Source organism: Hypanus sabinus, chromosome 14 (assembly GCF_030144855.1).
Source record: "Hypanus sabinus isolate sHypSab1 chromosome 14, sHypSab1.hap1, whole genome shotgun sequence".
In the NCBI taxonomy this organism is placed as follows: domain Eukaryota; kingdom Metazoa; phylum Chordata; class Chondrichthyes; order Myliobatiformes; family Dasyatidae; genus Hypanus; species Hypanus sabinus.
In genome coordinates, this window is record NC_082719.1 from 41,845,654 (window position 1) to 41,863,905 (window position 18,252).

General features: G+C 41.5%; 1 protein-coding gene across 5 annotated transcripts in view; it reads right to left on the minus strand.

Moving 5' to 3' along the window:
• Nucleotides 1-18,252, minus strand: part of arap2 (ArfGAP with RhoGAP domain, ankyrin repeat and PH domain 2) — a 416,402-nt gene that overhangs the window by 357,655 nt on the left and 40,495 nt on the right. The gene's annotated exons all lie outside the window — the stretch shown is intronic.

Consider the following 18,252-nt stretch of genomic DNA (forward strand, 5'->3'; position numbering starts at 1 on the left):
GAGGTGAAGGAGAAATTTCTTCACTTAGTGAGTGGGGAACCTTCTGTATTCTCAATCACAGAAGGCTAAACTCCTTCTCAAATATTCAAAAAGATTCAAAGATCATTTATTATCAAAGTATGTATGCAGTGTATAACCCTGAGATTTGTCTTCCCAGACAACTACAAAAAAAGGAAATACCATGGAACCCATTCGAAGGAAACATCAAACACCCAACCTGCAAAAAAAAGGGCAAATCGCACAAATGGTAAAAAAAAAACAAGCAAAAGATACAGAATATAAACCACCAAACCACAGTCATTGAAACTGTCTAGGAATGTTCAGTTTATTTCAGTTCAGTTCAATTTAGCGCTGTGTCGTTTGTTGACTGCAGACTACCGAACCAGTCCACTCAGATCAAAATCACACTAAACAATAATAAAATAAAGGAGTAACTAACAACACTTCATAATGTGAACTAGAGTCCAGTCCACAAACTGCATCAAGACCCAAGACTCCAACAGCAGCGAGGGAGAGGGAGAAGCAGACTGGTCAAACATAGGTGCCTTCCTCCAGCAGTAGTAAGCGAGAGGTGGGGGGAGAGGGAGAGACTGGTCAAACGGAAACAGATGGCACTGAACAGTCACCCGCCTTCTGCTCCCATCCTCTTTGATTTCAAACTTGCTTGGTGCTTTAATCAGCGAGAAATAGAGTCAGTCATGGGCTCACAATCCATCTCCAGGCTTCTTGGCCTCCAGGCCACACACTCCACTTGAAACTCAACCCAACTCCCTCAGAGACTGCAAAGGACTAGTTCACTCAAATGGCCCAAAAGCACAACATCAAAATGGATTTCCCAGGCTCCAATAGCTGCAGAATCATATTTGAAAGTAGTAGTAGTAAAAGATGTAGTTTAGTGAACTGTCTGAAGGACATCGCCTTTGGTGTCGCTTTGTTCCAAGTGAAGGTGGTGAACATATTTCTAGCTGCAAGAAGCATGTAACTAGTGGAGTGCCCAAGGATCAGATCTTGGTCCGCAATTACTTACTGTATATTATTAATAATTTGGAAGATGAAGAACACTGCCAATGTCAGGAAAAAGGTAGGAGTCATGCTGTGATGAGGATATTCAGACTCAAGGTCATCTGGTCTCTGCAACAGGAAACAGGTGATTTGAGTGAGTGGATAAAGAGATTTTAATGTGGTAAACTGTAAGATATACACTTAAGTAAGAAGAATCAATAAGCAGACTATTATCAGAAGATGCAAAAGAGGGATGCATGTGTTCTGCGTAAATGAAAAACTGTTAGGAAGAAAGTGCAGTGATTGCAAAGGATGACAAATGGTACATTGACCTTTAAGAAAGTTAGAGTAACAACTGCACAGAGGTTAGCAAGGTCACATCTTGAGCACAATGCACAATTTTTGACCTCTTCTTTAAGATATACAGCATTGGAGACAGAATAAAAGAGATGCATTACTCTAGTTTGGGGGATGAGAGGGTCATCTTATGATAGCTACACAAATATCCTGTGCTCTTTGTGGAGTTTAAAGAATGAAGTGTGATCTTATTGAAAGATGTAGAATTCTAGCAGGGCATAACAGGTTAGTACAAGGAGACTGAATGAGAGATTGTGTCAGCCATTTAAAACTGAGCTGCACAGTCATTTCCACTTGCAGAAGTATGGCAAATGTCAGGAATCCCTCGTCATAAAGAGCCATGGAGGCTAAATCATAGAGGCAACTGAAAAGGAAGATAAAGTTTTGAAATTAAGGGAAATGATATCTAAAGAGGAATAGAGGCCTTGGACAAATTAGCCACGATCATATTGAATAGCAGGACATTGCTTGAAGGGCCAGGTGGACAACTACATTTGTGTTCAATGGACATCAAGGGGCATAGGAAAGTGCATCAATATGGTCTGAGGTACAGCACATCAGTCACAATCATACAGAATGCTGCAGAAGCCTTGAAGGTCATAAGACATAGCTGCAGAAATAGGCCATTCAGCCCATCCAGTCTGCTCTGCCATTCAATCATGGCTGATTTATCTCTCTCAACACCATTTTCCTGTCTTCCCTCTGTAACATTTGACACCTTTACTAATCAAGAACCTACTTACCTCCACATTAAATATACTTAATAGCTTGACCTCCACAGCCATCTGTAGCAATGAATTTCACAGATTCATCACTTACAGCTGTGACTGGCTTCATGGCTGTGGGCTCACTTTAATGAACTACAATTCCAGTAAGATGGCAGCCTGTCATTTTTAAATGCATTTTTATGATCACAAGATCCTGCTGAATATTAAGAACTTAAAGCACAAAAGGTCTATCAATGAGTTGCTCGCTGGCGGAGAAAATTAAGGAGCTGCGCATCATGCTACTGTCAAAGTTGAACGAGGCTCAGTCTGGTGGCAAGCGAGCACCTCGGTTGCTTTTCTTGTGATAGCAAGACCCTTTGGGATGTCACACGTTCAATTTACTGATTAATTGCTGGAGAGCTGCGTGACCTCAGGCATAACGAGGACTAGGCCTCAAGCCAGTCTACAGCCACCAGGAGCAAGCTGTTGAAGCCGATGTGCTCCACTGGGGGGTGGGGGCGTAGTGCAGCATCCATGACAGAGTCAATGCTGCCCCCCCACCCCCAGTGTTCACTCTGTGGAAGACCATCTGCACTGTGGCTGACTGCAGATTTTGGTGGTTTCAGTTGGACGCAGCCTCATGATGGATAGAGGCATCGGTGCCTGTACACTCCAACTGGGACAATGTGGCACAGCATTTGGCCTGGACATGGAGCTGTCCCCCACCATCCCCCACAGAACAATAGCCACGGGGTCTGAACTATATACGTATATGCTTTGCGTGACAGTGTTGTACTGATGTGTGCTTGCCATCTTGGATGTCCGAGGACTAGGCCTCAAACTGCGGTGGCGCCTGTTTACAGCCACCAGGGAAGAGAGGCGGAGTGAGTATGCTCCACCGGGACGGTGTGGCACAGGGTCCAGGCTGCCCCTTCACGATTCGCTTGGCCGTAGACAAGCTGTATTGTGGTCAACTGCAGATTTCAGGAGTTTTCATTGAGTGGCTGTATCTTTCTATCGTATACACACTATGTGTGTGCTGTGTGTGACTGCTGGAACTCAGTTTTTCATTTTAGCAGGTTTTTTGCAACAGTAGTATGCCCTACTGGTAGAACGTTTTGGTTTCAGCTAAAGATGCCCTGTTGTTCAACTTGGGAATATCATGTCAGCCAATCAGGATGGTGTGATCAGGGGAAGGTTCTAGAGAGAGTGAGGTAGAGAGAGATTTCTGACAGACTGTAGTCTGGCTTGGGGTCTTTTGGCGGGAACTGCAGAGGGGGCAGAAGGGAAGATGCCTCAGAAAGTCATTGCAGGAAGTGCTTTGTGCAAATGAATGGCTCCAAGGAGAAAGGACTAGTACTCCAGAGAGAGAGAGAGAGAGCCAGTTTGCTCAAAATAGACCGAGGGAAGTTCAGACAGTGGCGGGTCTGCATGCCGTAACAGTAATACCCAGCTTTTGGAGGAGAGGAGCTCCAACTGTCATGTCCACATTTAGACTGGTCTAACTGTAATGGGCCCTTCTATTTCTTTTCTTCTTTCAATAACTTTATGATGAAATTGAAATTGGTAAATACACTTAATAACATCATACACAGCATAAAATTATAATTTCTTGCCAACCGATAATTCTGTCGGCAATATTGACACAGCATTTGCTCAGACAGAAGTTTCTTTGACCAGAACATCACAACATTCCTGTTAGGAAGAACTCCAAAAATCATACAGACCCTAGACATATATTGTTTACGAAAGGTGGCCATTGAGTCATGTAGCTATTAGTAGAGTTTGTATACAAGCCCAGTGAGAAGGTTACACATGTATGGTTGAATTCTCAATTTTATTTGCTTATTTTTATTATTTGGATGACTTTTTTTCTACAGTCTTTTTTTAAAAAACTGGTTTCTATGGGATTTCTTTGTTTTGTGTCTGAATCTCAAGGTTATATATTGTATACATACTTTGATAATGAATGTACTTTGATTCAAAGTTTTTGAACTTCGAACATGAATAAAGAAATTCCTCCCCATTTTTGTTCTAAAGGGACATCTTTGTATTCTGAGGCTGTGCCCTCTGGACTTCGACTCCCACACTACTGGAAACGTCCACTGGAAGGCCAAATGATCTACACCTGATCCTACTGTTCAAGGTTTCTTTGTTCCTCAGCTTAGGAAGTGGTGTTCCTTTGCGTCAAGCAATACCGGAAAGAATTGCAATTGAAAGGCACCCGCTGTGCTTCAAAGGCCACAATCAAGACCACCATTGATGGGGCTGCCCAAGTTCTAAGTGCGCAGTGATATGTTAATGACTGTGAAGGATAATTACAAGAATTCTAGTACTAATAGAATGGTCACTAATGTAACTTTGCATCTGATACAACTGGTCACCTTGTGGAGACAGCATCCATTATCGACACTGTGATGCTCTCCCCTGAGGCATGCAGCATCACAAATCGCCTATATAGAAAGGACACAGAGCCTTTGGAGTGGGGGTAAAAGAGGTTCATCGGAATGCTGCACTGAATTGCAGAGTATCAGCAAAAAGGAAAGGTCGAACAAACTTAGATCATTTTTACTGGAGTGGAGCCTGTGCGGTGATCTGGCAGGAATTTATAAAATTCAAAGAGGAATAATCAAAGTCTCTTTGCCCAGGTGGAAATGTCAAATATTAGAAATAGCTTAAGGCGAGAAGAAGGAAAGTTTAAGGCAAGAGTGCAAGGTACGTTTTGTACACAGGAAGAGGTTGGAGCCTGGAGCACGCTGCCAGAGGAAGCGTATATCTAAACGATGTTAAGAGTTTCTTAGATAGCACAGGGCCAGCAGGGAATGAGGGAGATCTAGATGACATGCAAGCAGATCAGACTTGTATCACAGTCAGTACAGACACTGTGGGCGGAAGGGCCAAGTGCGGTGCTGTACTATTCTTATTTTATGTGCAACATGAGCTCGGCTCAAAATAAAAATTAGACTTGGCTGAAAAATGCAAAGCTGAAAGTTCAAGGTAAACTTTATTAAAGTACATATATGTCACTATATACAACTGACAGTCATAAAAACACAAAATGCTGGCAGAACTCAGCAGGCCAGACAGCATCTGTGGGAGGAGGTAGTGACGACGCTTCGGGCCGAAACCCTTCATCAGGAGTGAAGTAACATGGCATGGTCGAGGGGGAATAAGAAGTGGGGGGACGGATGAAGTAGAGAGCTGGGAAGTGATAGGCTGAAGGGAAATGGGCTAGGGGGAAGGTGGAGAATTATGGGAAATAAAAGAGAAAGAAAGGTAGGGCTGGGGGGGGGGGGGGGGAAGATTATAGTGAGGGGAAGAAAAGAGAGAGAAAGAGAACCAGACTAAAATTATAGATAGGGATGGGGGTAAGGGGGGGGGGGGGAAATAGGGGTATCAACGGAGGTCTGTGAGTTGAATGTTCATGCTGGCAGGAAGGAGGCTACCTAGGCGGGAGATAAGGTGTTGCTACATCAACCTGCGTGTGGCCTCATCTTGACAGTAGAGGAGGCCATGGACAGACATATCGGAGTGGAGTGGTCTGTGGAATTGAAGTGTGTGGCCACAGGGAGATCCCGCCACTGCTGGAGGACTGAGCGCCGGTGTTCGGCGAAATGGTCTCCCAGTCTCCCCAATGTATAAATGGTCAATGTATAAATGGTCACATCGGGAGCACCAGATACAGTACATCACCCCAGATGACTCACAGATGAAGTGCCTCACCTGAAAGGACTGTCTGGGGCCTGGGATGGTGGTGAGGGAAGAAGTGTGGGGGCAGGTGTAGCACTTCTTCTGTTTGCAGGGATAAGTGCCTGGAGGGTGGTTGGTGGGGAGGGATAGGGGGGGTTGAATGGACAAGGGAGTCGCGTAGGGAGTGATCCCTGCAGAAAGCCAAGAGTGGGGGGGAGGGGAAGGTGTGTCTGGTGGTGGGATCCCATAGGAGGTGGCAGAAGTTACGGAGGATTATACATTGGATCTGTAGGCTGGTAGGGTTATAGGTGAGGACCGGGGGACTCTATCCCTGGTGGGCTAGCGGGGGGATGGGGTGAGGGCAGAGGTGTGTGAAATATGGGAGATGCGATGGAGGGCAGAGTTTATAGTGGATAAAGGGAAGCCCCTTTCTTTAAAAAAAAAGGAAGACATCTCCTTTGTCCTGGAATGAAAGGCCTCATCCTGAGAGCAGATGCGGCGGAGGTGGAGGAATTGAGAGAAAGGGATAGCATTTTTAAGGCTATCTGACATTCATTTTCTTGTGGGCATACTCAATAAATCTACAGAATAATAAATATAACAAAAGCATTATAACTATAACTAGGGCATTCAACCACAGTGCAGAAGACAGCAAACTGTGCAAATACAAAAAAGAAATAATAATAATAATAATAATAATAATAATAATAATAATAAACATATAGAACATGCGATGAAGAGTCCTTGAAAGCGAGTCCATTGCTTGTGGAAACAGCTCAATGATGGGTCAAGTGAAGCTGACTGAAGTTATCCTTCTTGGTTCAAGAGCCTAACGCCATCAGGTTGAGGGGTAAAACTTCCTGAACCTGATGGTGTGAGTCCTGAGGCTCCTGTACCTTCTTCCTGATGGCAGCAGTCAGAAGAGAGCACGTCCTGGGTGGTGGAAGTCCCTAATGGTGGATGCTGCTTTCCTGTGACAGCATTTCAGGTAGATGTGCTCAATGGTTGGGAGGGCTTTACGTGTGATGAAGTCGGCCATTTCCACTACTTTTTGCGGGATTTTTCCATTCAAAAGGCATAGGTGTTTCCATACCAGGTTGTGAGGCAGCCAGTCAATATACTTTCCACTGCACATCTATAAAATTTTGTCAAAGTTTTAGCCAGATGAACCAAGATGAGATACATGCAAGAGACACTGATCATCTGTATGTACAGCACAACCTGCAACCCCACTTTAACGTTGAACTCAAGCAGGAAATGAAACTTGGGTCAATGAATGTCTAAGGGAAACAGCCCCAGGTATACCAATAAGTTAGATATCATGTAGTGAACAACTACTTACATGCTAATCTGCAAAAACAGGATGCAATAAACAGGTGCACGTGATCTGACTGGGCAGTAATTTATCATCAAACCCTAGTGTTGACACATATAGAGTTCCAGGAATTAGACCCAGTAGCAATGAACAAATTACTCCAGAGAATTATTCCTTTCAGAGTGGGGAGGGGGCAGGTGGGGAGAATAGTTAGACCAAAAGAGCACCAGCAATTTTCAAAGAAAATGACTATACACATTTACATTTTCAGCTGATCCCTTAAAGTATATAAATCAATGACGGATTTATAACATCAGTTATTCATTAACTACGACTTATTGTTTGCATACCATTTTCTTTTAAACACCTCGCGAGATGAACATTATTAAATTAAAAAGGTAGTTCCTAATGCGAGTCGAAAGATAAATGCAGAAGATTGGAATTGATTTATTCTTGTTGTATGTGCCAAGATATAGTGAAAAATCTTTCTTGCATAACATTCATATAGATCAAATCATTACACAAAACAGTGTGGTAGAACAAAATAAAACAAAAACAACACACAACAAATTGGAGCCTCTGTAGAAAATGCACAGAGCAGGTAAACATCACAGTGCAAGATTATAACAAGGTAGATCATGAGGTTAAGAGCCCATATTATTGCACTAAGGAACCTATTATTAGTCTTATGACAGCAGAGTAGAAGTTACTCTTGAGGCCAGTGGTATATGGTTTCAAGTTTTTGCAACTTCTGCCTCATGGAAGGAAGGAAGAAAAGAAAGTGTTCAGGATGTGCACGGTCTTTGGTTATGCTGGTGGCTTCACTAAGACAGCAAGTAAGTGCAGTTTATGGAGAGGAAGCTGGTTTCTGTAACATGTTGTACGATGTCAAGAATGCAGTTGCAGAGGAAAGTGTTAACTCGCAGAGTGCACAGTTTGGGAGATGAGTTTGCTTTGAATTATCGTACTGAAGGTATCTTTATTATCCAGATGCTCCAGAGATGAGTGCAATGCCAGGGAGATGGTTATCGGTCATTGAAATGTTTTGGCAGTGGGTCGAGGCTGCCTGGAAGACTGGAGTTGATGCGTGCCAAGTCCAGCCTCTTTAAGCACTTTGTGATAGAAAATATTAGACTGTGCTGCAGTAGTCATTAAGGCACATTGCTTCGTTTTTCTTAGGTACCAGAACGACACTGGTCTCAAAAAAGCAAATGGAAATCACAGATTGAACAGCAAGGTTAAGAATGTCTGCAAATATCCCAGCCAGGGACACAATCAGGGTCCAGTGTTTTCCATGGGTTCATCTCCAGAAGACTGATCTTATGTTTGCAACAGTAGCTGGGGGGGGTTTAGATGCACCAGAAGCTCTCAAGGTGGTTGGTAACATACTAATTTCCTTTCTGTTCAAAATGTGCATAGAATGTCTTAACCTTATCAAGGAGGGTGTATCCAGAGATACCAACCACGTGATAGACGCACTGCCACCTGGCTGGTCGGAGGACACACCACATGCCAATCAACATTTGGTCCCTCACGACAAATCAATGCACACCTAAATTATTGGTCACCTTAATTGGATTATCTCGCCCAGCCCCATGCTTTAAAAGGCAAGACATGCGCCTGGCTCAGTCTCTCTTACAGACCACCTCATTGAAGGTAAGTGCATTGATTTATGTTTGGGAAGGTCTATCGTCTGTCCTGGTAAGGGAGCTGCAGCTATCCAAGGTCAAGGGGGATAGCTGTCGTAGTGCTTTTCCCTTGTTCTTTGTTTGTGTAACCGTACCCTGTCCCCACACCGCTTCCTGTGTATTGTAGTTGCTTGTGTTGACCCGACTTGTAAATAAATTCCTTATTATTAAAACTGTGTGTATCCAGGCCTCTACTGTTGAGATTCAAAGAAGCAGTTATTTTCCATCACAACAGAGGGATGTGTTGTTGTCAGTAATACTGCCTTTGTTTTGTGTTCCATTATAGCATGAGCCCTGCCACAACTCATGGCTGAAATGTGACTCAATCTTAGACTGAGAGCCTTTGGCATCTTATCTTGATTTCTTGTAAAGTTTAAGGTCATCTGATATTCAGTTCATCCAGCTCGCAAACACTGGATCATGTGATTTAGTACACTTGCTGATAAATTCCATGATAGCACCAACATACTATCTAGGTTGGTAGCTAGGTTTTTAACATAGTCCAGTCTACTACCTCAAAGTAGTCACATAGAGACTCATCTGTTGCCTCAGCTGGAAACATCAGATAAGCTAAAGTTTTTAAAACTCGTGGAAAAACATGAACGCAAATGTATGAGACACTAAGTAGTTTATAAATGATAATAAAAATGGCTATGTTGTTAACAGGAAACCCTTCACTTTCAGAAGAATAAAGATGATCATTTGGGTAGAAACGTGACTAATGTATTCAATCCATGAAGTTTAAGGTGATAAATTTGGGAATGTGCAATAAAGAAAGAATACACATTAAATAGAAGGATAATGAACTACAGAATTAGACACTTCAGGGTATAAATCTCTGGATCTTTAGTGATAGCAGGAAAGATAAACAAGCTGAGTAAAAGCATATGGAATACTTCCCTTCAATAATCAAGGCAATGAGTAAAAGAATGGAGTACCAAGATTAGACCACAGCTCTGATACAGGGATAGAGTTCTTGTCAAACTGCAGGAAAGATGCACATGCACTGGAAAGGGTGCAGAGATTTCCAAAATGTCACCTAGACTGAGAAATCACTGAAGCACATTTTTGATTTTTGCACTTGAAACTATAAGCTGAAAAATCTTGTTCTATCTGCACAGCTCAGTAAACTAATATTAGCCAACAACCTGGTCGGGGTGATGGAAGAGTCAAGTACATTCGGGACAGTTAAGAAACTCTTAGATAGGCACATGGATGATTTGAAAATGAGGGTAGATGAGGGGAGGGCTAGATTGACCCAAGTTTAAAAAGGAGGCACTTCGTGGGCGAAGGGCCTGAATTGTGCTGTAATGTTCAAAGTTCTATATTCACCATCTCCACTGATTACAAGTTGAATACAAGTTCAACAATATTCTCCATTGAATACAAGTTGAGTACTCATTGTAATTTTTTTTTTAGCGTGTTGCACCAGACAGTCAGCTATTCTTGTCTGGCGCATGGTGTCAGGATTGGTCTCCTTTCAGATTAACTGGGTCACGATATGAATGTTCCTGACTCCACCCTTGTTGTTGTTTTTATTCCCCAAGGCCGAGTGGCTAGCTTGATGCTCAACCCGGCACGGATGGAAAGCATGCTCGGGGGTGGCCTGACTTGGATTCGAATTCGCGAGCCTTCGCTCCAGAGTCCAGCGCTGATGCCACTGCACCACCAGCCGGCCCTTACGTGAAATCAGAAGAGTTTAAGATTCTTAAATACATCATGAGATAGCTTGGGATCGCCATCATTTCCATCTCTGAACTTGTATGCTACCAGTGAACAGTCTTTGTATTACGATTGTTCATCACGCATATACTCAAGTGAAAATTATTGCATACTATTAATATAATGTGTGTGGGATAACAAAAGCAGCAGAGCAGAATTGCGAGAATATCTGAATCAGTTGTTGAACAACGATAAACAACTGCAAGCTTTAAGTATGTAACTACGATGCCGTTTTTCAAAAAGTTACAGTACATTTTATTTGTTTTTTACTTTATTTTAGGTTTATGTATGGCATTAAAAACAATTAAGTATTGTAGACTTGTTCTAGAGTTAGATTTTCAATCAGCAACAACCTTAGCCAACTCAATCCTCTGTTGCTTCATGATCAGCAGACACTATCATTAACTTTTTAAAAAAAGTTTGAAAATTTAATGCTGAACTTCTTCTTAGATTTCTGAACGAGGCCTCCTGACTTGACTTGAATATTCAATTACCTTAAATTTTCAGTTCATCATTTTAGATCTTTGCTTATTTCATGGTCAGCATCCCTTTAGGCTGCCCATGTTCAATCTGAAGCTGCCAAATCCACCCTTTCAAATACACATTCCTGATCTTCATTTTTGACTTTATGCAGCGTTTTCCTATTTTTCACTAACTTCTGTTCAATACGAATGTTAGGTGATTTCTCAGAACTGTCTGTGGTATGCAAAGACCTGTGCATCGCCTGGGAACCTTCCCAGCACCTTGTGGAATTTTCCATTTGTACTCTCGTGGCAGTGCTCAGAAGAAATTTCAGAGGTTTTCAGATTTTGTATTATCAAATAAGAGTTACTCATTCTGTACTTTCAGTTTCTGACTCAAGGATTTGAACAGTATTGCTGTTTCCTGCTTTAGTCTTAAAATCTCAAGTTGAAACATGAGCGGGTAATACCCAAATACTTACACAATTTTTCATATTTATATTTCCCAAAAATTTGGTTAAAGCTTAATGGGTGTTTGAAACTATCAGCTACTTTGACTGATACAAGAAACTGCAAATCACTCCAATATTTTTGAGTGAATTCCCTGGAAAGGCATTGCAGAGGGATTTTGACTGGATACTCCCAAAGAATGTGTTTTATTAATTATTAAGCATCCATTGGGATCAGTAGTCATTTCTCAATTTTGAATAGTTATTTAGGTTAATTTAATTGTCCCATTTCCCTGACAGAAAGAATATCATTCTAACACTATGCACTATCTAACACTGAAGTCCCCACTTCAGAGTCCCTATTCAGCGAACCAGCATGCAGAAAAAAAAATGGGCCATGAATTCAAAATCTCACCATAACAACCATCGTATTTTTACCCTTCGTTAATCTTCTGACTAAATGTAAAGGCTCACAAACCACACACCTTCAACTCTCTTAATACTTGGTACCCTCCATCACTGCACAATACGGTCAAGGTGGTTAACCAGGCTGGCAAAAACAGTTCTAAAACAATGATCTAAAAGTGTCACGTTTCTCGGCAGGGTACTTGCACAGCAAATGCTAAATATGTTAATGGTCAATTGAGGTTTTATTTTAAGGTCAAGAGTGCCAAACTAAACCATCGAGGATTTGGGCAAATCTTAGAAACTCAAAACATTTTGCTTAATTTTATTTTATGGTTTTGCTCTGAATTGTTAAAAATCTTTTGCTTCAGAAGTTTTGTAGTTTAACCACAAGGCCTTGCTTAACATTGCACAGGCAGTTCCAAACAATGAGCAAGCTAATTCAACACAACTGATTCAAGTAAAGTGTGACTTCTTGGTATTAGCTGATGTTAACTCAGTGAGTCAACATTATGAATAACAATTTTTCTTTACTAATTTGAAAGATGAAGTATTAAGCCACTGTTGATTTCCAAACCAGAATGCCAGGTATTAAAGCATGATCCTTGAGAAAGCACACAAACCAAGAAATCCAATACAAATTAAAGATACAATAAATAATGGGGAAAAGAAATTTTACCATTTAGTGCATGCAAGCAAATATGCAAAAATCTGATTGAGATCAAAGGTCCAGTAAAAACTGTGATATCACTTCAGACACTTACAGGATTACAGTCATAGATCACTACAGCACAAACAGCCCCTTCCACTCATCAACTCCATGCCAAGCATTCCATTTAGTCCCATCAAACTACACCTGGACCATAGCCCTCCATATCCCTCCTATCCACGTACATATCCAAAACTACTCTTAATGTTGCAACTGAACCGACGTCCACCACTTCCAAGGGCAGGTTATTCCACACTCTCACCACCATCTGAGTGAAGTAGTTCTCCTCAAATATTTCACCTTTCACCCTTCATCTATCACCTCTAGTTCTAGTCTCACCCAACCTGAGCAGAAAAAGCCTACTTACATTTACCCTATGACCCTCAAATGTTTTACACCCCAATCAAATCTCCCATCAATCTCCTCTGCTCTCAAGAGAATAATGTCCCAATCTATTCAAAACTTCATTATAACTCAGGCCCTCAACTACTAGCAATATCCTTGTAAATTTTCTCCACGCTCTTTCAAGCCTATTGGTACCTTTCCTGTAGGTAGGTAACCAGAACTGCACAGAATACTCCAATTTAGGCCTCACCAATGTCTTAAGCAACTTCAATACAACATCCCATTTCCTGTACTCAATATTCATGAAGGCCAATGTGGCAAAAGCATTCTTTACAGTCCTATCTATCTGTGGCACCGCTTTCAAGGAATTATGGACCTGTAGTTCCAGATCTCTCTATTTTACTGCATTTCTCAGTGCCCTACCACTCACTGCATACATTCTACCCTGGTTTATATTCATATAATACAATACCTCACACTTGTCTGTATCAAGTTCCATCTGCCATTTTTCATCCCATTTTCCACTTGGTCCAAATCCTGCAAACTTTGACAGCTTTCCTTGCTGCGCACTATGATCCCACTCTTGCTGTCATCCACAAATCTGTTGATCCAGTTAACTACATTATCATCCAAACCATTAAGACAGGTGACAAATAACAATGGACCCAGCACCAATCTATTCAGCACACCGCTAGTCACAGGCCTCCAGTCAGAGCAGCAAACACCTCCCACCACTCTCTGGCTTCTCCCGCGATGTCAACGTCTTAGCAATTTACTAACTCATGCTGGATACCCAGCCGTCAAGCCTACTTGAACAGCTTCCCATGTTGAACTTTGTTAAAGACCATGCTAAAGTCCATTTAGACAATATATACTGCCTTGCCTTCATCAACTTTCCACTTTCCAGATAACCTTCAAGAAACTAAGAGTAGTTAGACACAATCAGTCATGCACAAAGCCTTGCTGACGATACCTAAGGAACCCTGACCATCAAAATACTTATAAATCTGGTGCTTTAGAATATCTTCCTATAATAAACCCATTACTGGAGCCAGTCTAACTGGCCTATAATTTTCTTGCTTAATTCTATTCTTAAAAGAGTAATGACTCCAAAGATGTAGAATTAGGCCACTTTACCCATCGAGTCTGCTCTGCCATTCGATGATGGCCAATTTATTTTCCCTCTCAACCCATCCTCCTACCTTCTCCCTATAAACTTTGACATGCTTTCTAATCAAGAACCTATTAACCACCACTTTAAAGAAACCCAACAACCCACAGCCGCCTGTGTAATGAATTCCACAGATACATCACCCTCTGATAAAAGATATTCCTCCATCTCTGTTCTACAGGGCCGTCCTTTTATTCAAAGGTCATATCCTTTGATCACAGACCCTCCCTACATCCTCCACATCCACTCTACCTAGGCCTTTCAATATTTTGTAGCTTTCAATGTGATCCCACGTTATTCATCTAAACTCCAGCAAGTATAGACCCAGAGTCATCAAATGTTCCTCATATATTAACCCTATGTCTCCAAACTCTTCTCAAACTTCCTCCAGATTCCCTCTCATGCCAGCATATCTTTTCTTAGATACTCCAAACGTGGTCTCACTAATACCTTAAGCCTTTATATTACATCCGTGCTTTTATACTGCAGTTCTCTCCAAGTGAATGCTAACATTACATTTCCCTTCCTTACTACCAACTAGGACTTCCAAATCCTTTTGTACCTCCTATTTCTGAATTCACTCTACTGAAAGGCATGACCATACACTTCCCTGCACTGTACTCCATCTGCTACTACTTTGCACACTGTCCAAATCTGGCCATATCGTTCTGAGAACTCCCTACTTATCTTTCCTCATCACTCAGGTCCTCCACACCCAGCAATATCCTTGTAAATTTCCCCTGTACTTTTTCAACCTTGTTTACACCTTCCCTGGAGGTATGTGACCAAAAATGCATGCAATACTCCAAATTAGGCTTCACCAACATCTTATACAACTTCCACACATCCCATCTCCTGTATTCAACACCAATGGAGACCAATGTGTGAAAAGATTTTTATCCCCATCTACTTATGATACCATTTTTAATAAAATATAGACCTATATTCCCAGATCCCTTTGTTCTACCACACTCCTCAATGCCCTACTATGCAAGATCTACCCTGTTTGGTCCTCAAGTGCAAAGCCTCATTTGTCTACATCAAATTCCATATACCATTTTTCCAGCCGATGCAAACCCCCCTGCAAGCCATGACAGCTTTCCTCAGCGTCCACTACACACCCCAATCTTGATGTTATCCACAGATTTGCTGATCCAGTTCACATTGTTATCTATAGCAATGATCTGAATGATAAACAAAAGGACCTAGCATCAATCCCTATGGCATACCACTGGTCACAGAGGCAACCATCTCTGGCTTATCCCACAAAGCCAATGTCTAATCCAATTTACTAATTCATTCTGAATGCTGAACCTTCTCGACCGGCCTCTCATGTGGGACCTTGTCAAATCCCTTGCTGAAGGCCATGTAGACAACATCCATTGCCTTGACTTCATCCACTTTCCTGGCAACTTCCTCAAAAAACTCTTAAGATGGGTTAGGCATAAACTAGCATTCGCAAGGCAAAACTGGCCATCCTTAATCAGTCCACGTCCATCCAAATACTTATATATCCCTTAGAATACCTTCCAATAACTTTCCTACAACTGATTTCCAGACTCACACCAGTCTACAATTTCCTGGTTTACATTTAGAGTGTTTTTTTTTAAAAAAGTGCAACAACATTGACTATCCTCCAATCCTCTGGTGCCCCACTTGTTGCTAAGGATGTTTTAAATATCTCTGCTAGGGTCACAGCAATTTCTGCACTTGCCTCCCATAGGGTACAAGGAAACATCATGTCAGGTCTGGGGATTTATCCACCCTGATTTGCCACAAACCCCTGTTCCTCTGTAATCTGTATAGGATCGATGAACTTGATGCCACTTGGCCCCATTTCTCTAGATTCTACATCTATGTTTACTCAGGAGGTGGATGCAAAGAATTCACTTAAGATCTCCTCCATCCATTTTGGCTGCATGCATGGTAATCCATTCTGATCCTCCAAAAGGAACAATTTTATCCCTTGCAATCCTTTTGCTCTTATTATACCTGCAGCATCCCTTAGGATTCTCTTTCACCTTGTCTGCTAGGGCAACTTATTGCCACCTTCCAGCTTTCCAGATTTTTTTTCTTAAATGTTCTCTTGCAAGTTCCATATTCCATAAACACCTCACTTGTTCCTACCTGCTATGTATCTGTTCCTCTCTTAACCAGGGCCTCAAAAACTCTTGAAGACCAATGTTCCCTACATTTGTAGTCTTTACCTTTTATTCTGACAGGCACATACAAGCGTTGTACTCTTGTAATTTTGTTTTTCGAAGGCCTCTCATTTTCAAGTACACCTTAGTCTGAAAGCAGCCTGTCCCACTCCACACTTGCCAGAATGATTCTGATACCATCAAAATTGATTGCTCTCCAATTTAGAATCTCAACCCACAGACCAGACCTATCTTTTTGCATATTTACTTTGAAACTAAAGATATTATGATCACTAGATGCAAAGTATTCCCCCACATATACTTCTGTCACCTGTCCGGTCTCATTCCCCAACAGCAGATCCAGTATAGGAGGGAAATTTCCCTGAACACATTTAACAAACTCTATCCCATCTAGTCCTTCTATAGAGCAAACACGAGGAAATCTGCAGATGCTGGAAAAATCAAACAACACACACACAAAGTGCTGGTGTAACACAGCAGGACAGGCAGCATAAGGAGAAGTACTGTCGACATTTCAGGCCGAGACCCTTTGTCAGGAGTGTTCACTTAATTGGGGCAGAAGACAGTTGATCAGTTTCTAACTACTCCGAAATGTTAACAGTGCTTCTCCTTATAGATGCTGCCTGGCCTGCTGTGTTCCACCAGCACTTCAAGTGTGTTGTAGTCCTTCTATAGTATGGGACTCCCAGTCAATATGGTCAGTGATTTTAACTTTCCGCATAAACCTTGTATTTCTTGCAACAGTCTGCAATCTCCTTACAAATTTGTTCCTTTAAATCCCAAAGACTGTTGAGTAGCTTGACATCAGGAATCTATCTTACTGTACTCAGTAACCACCTAGTAGTCTTTTAATAGTGGGGTAGAAGCTGTCCTTGAGACATGTGGTACATTCTTTCATGCTTTATATCTTCTGCCCGATGAAACAGGGGAGAATAAAGAATACCCAGCATGGGTGGGGTCTTTGAGGCAGCTGGAATTATTCCGAAGAATTTCAGTAATAACAACAAAATTCCTTCTACCGTACTTGGTGGATGCCCACCAATGCATGCATATGGCAACAACCATGGGTGCAGTTTGTGACAATGAGTCATCAGCACTGCAGTTTGCCAAAAATAGAGAACAATGCTTCCAGTATTTTTTTGCATCAATTTTGTCCTTTATTTGACTTGTTTTGAGCTCTTTGCATTCCTGGGTGCCAAGAACCAGCAGTGGAGTGAAATCAGTGGGGCAATGATCATCCCTTCCAATTAGATTTTCCAGGGACTGAGCTTTCCTTTAAATAAAACCACTTTTGCTCATCTCAGTGCTTCTCAAATGGATCACAGTATACATTTTGGAATAAAGAAGGTTAATTGATTACAATGATTTTAATTGACTATATTTGACCCTAATCTGCAAATAGACCACACTTAAATTAATGTAAAACACAAATTAAATTGTTGAATTGTGAAGATCCCTTTCCAGTGAATTTGGAACTGGACATATTCAATACTTTGTTCAATGTCCAATATTATTCTGCACTTAAAAACAAATACTTCCATCTCCTGAGATAAATCACTGCGGCATGAATAGCAAATCACTAGACAAAACCATTTGCATACACTCATCTGTTTATGTTACTCAAAGCTGCTCAAAAGTACTTCACATCCAAACATTTTTGTGTTCCCCAAGGTCAGCCACTGTATCTGTTACTAAGTTTAAACTTCATTTATACCTACTCATATCAGATCAAGATACCTTGAAAGTTCTTTTGTTGCTGAGACTCAGTAAAAGAAAACTTCTGCAGAGCATCCATATCAACTCCAAAAGATGCTTTGACATTCTTTCCCAAAAAGATTTGTACCCAACAGCAATTCAAATTCAGAAACCAGAATTCCAGTTTAATAAGAGTTAGTATGCTAAAGGAACAAAATTCAGAACGTTGAACATAGAATAGTACAGCACATTACAGGCCCTTCGGCCCACAATGTTGTACTGACCTTCAAACCCTGCCTCCCATATAAACCCCCCCCCCACCTTAAATTTCTCCATATACCTGTCTAGTAGTCTCTTAAACTTCACTATAGTGT